We start from the raw sequence: 1,950 nt of genomic DNA, 5'->3' as shown, positions 1-1,950 counted from the left end.
AATGCAGACTGCTTTGGTACATGTTGAAAAGGTTAAGATGGGAAGAAAGAAAATTTCTTATACTTTATTTATACTTAAGGAAGCATTTCTTTCCTCAAGGATTAGGAAATTCATTCCTAATTATGGAAAACTAAATAAAAATAGAGAAATGTAAGACTAATTAACCACACTGGGAGTTTAGTGTGCTAATCCAGGAAATCATTAGCATTATTTATACAGAGGGAAAAAAGGTAGTACTTCTCAGTTAGTTGTATAAATTTCAGAGATTACTTTCTACAGAGTTTGATTCCAATCCTGTTGTTCCTTTAAAAAGTGCCTGTTTTTATGTTTAGGTGCAGAAAGTAGGGCTACCTTTGCAGTCAATACAGAACAAGCTACTGTAATAGTTTTGATTAAAACATCAGCATTTTCCAATAGTGCTATTGCAATCACCAGTTGTTCTCTTCTGTTTAAAATCAAAGAGATTTCTGTTGATCTTCCAGTAAACAATTTTCTAAAGAGGTGCTTTATTGCTAGAGCAGTCTGGCATAGGATAAACAGCCTCAGAGAGCATATTACCCATCGAAAATATAATTTTTATACAATATTTTCATTGAAATACGTCTCTACAACTGCATACTTGGCAGCTGAACCAAGGAATATTGTAATAAAGTTACAACTCCCATTTAAGGAATAATGTAAGTTCTTTTAGCTTGATTCTATTCTGTATCTATCTGAGCTGATTTAAAATTTAGTCCTGACTGTGACTCCAGAAAAAAAAAAAATTAGATAGAATCCCTAAAAATTACCATAAAAGGCATAAATAGAAGGAATTCTCGACTACGCCAAGCCCCTTATGTAGTGACTTTGTAAAAAAAAGACATAGAACTGACAGATTCTTATAAATATACACAGAACATTTGCACTCTTTAAAAGAAATAAACCCAATGATGTTTACTTCCCACGTCATGTTTAACCATGTCCGCTCTAAGTAGCAAGTGGGAATAATATGTATTTGCATGATTACTTCTGAACCATAAAAGCAATTGCACTGATATTTCAGGTAGCAGATTGTATGGAGCTAGCAGAGTCCAAGGTCCATAATATTGCCAGATAAAGGGAAGAACAGCAGCAAGGACATGTCTTGGCAGGCATACATGTACATTCTTGAAAATATTACCAGTACTGGGAATGTTGTTGGCAGCCATCAAAGTGTCCATACACCTCTTGGTCTGATTTAATTTAGCTATTTATCAGTCAAACACAATTTATTTTAATGGGATTATCCTGGAGTGATACAAAGTTATGTCAGACCGAAGATAGAAAAGGCCCCATGGTTCACATGAGTACTGCAGAACAGTTAACTCTGTGAATGTCACATGACAACAACCTTTACACAGTAGGTATCATTTGAGTTAAACAATAATCACTTGATGAATTGTTACTTTGCCAAATTTTACTTTAAAGAAGCTATTGATCACTTCCAGTCATTCAGAGTGTTTTCTACTGTCACTTGGTGAAGTACGTGAGATTCCGGAGTGAACTAGGCTGCCCAATGACAGACCCATGGGGTCTAAAGATATGCTCCTACACCTGTGTTTAAACTATATATATTCCCAAAGGCTTTAGACTCAGAAACCAATACTAAACTTTAGTATTTCTCCTGAATCTCTGAACAACCTTATCAACAAACTCTTAACTTCAAATATATGAAGACACCCTGGAGCTTTGGGGGCTGCTTCTATACCTACGTTAAACACATCTGTGCTTCTTTATCTGAAGTGGAATTGGGACTGCTCAGCTCCCTGAGATCTGACATGCAGGATGTACTTTTTTCCCCCATATTTCTATGGTAGAAAGGCACACTTGACAGGAATTCAAACTTACCAATCTTTATGTTCAAAGGAGGTTCTTTGAATGAGTTGGCACAGAGAGAAAATGATGGTATAGAAATAGAGATTTCAAGTAATG

Source organism: Fulmarus glacialis, unplaced genomic scaffold (assembly GCF_000690835.1).
Source record: "Fulmarus glacialis isolate BGI_N327 unplaced genomic scaffold, ASM69083v1 scaffold10800, whole genome shotgun sequence".
In the NCBI taxonomy this organism is placed as follows: Eukaryota; Metazoa; Chordata; class Aves; order Procellariiformes; family Procellariidae; genus Fulmarus; species Fulmarus glacialis.
Note: the sequence above shows the minus strand (reverse complement) of the source record.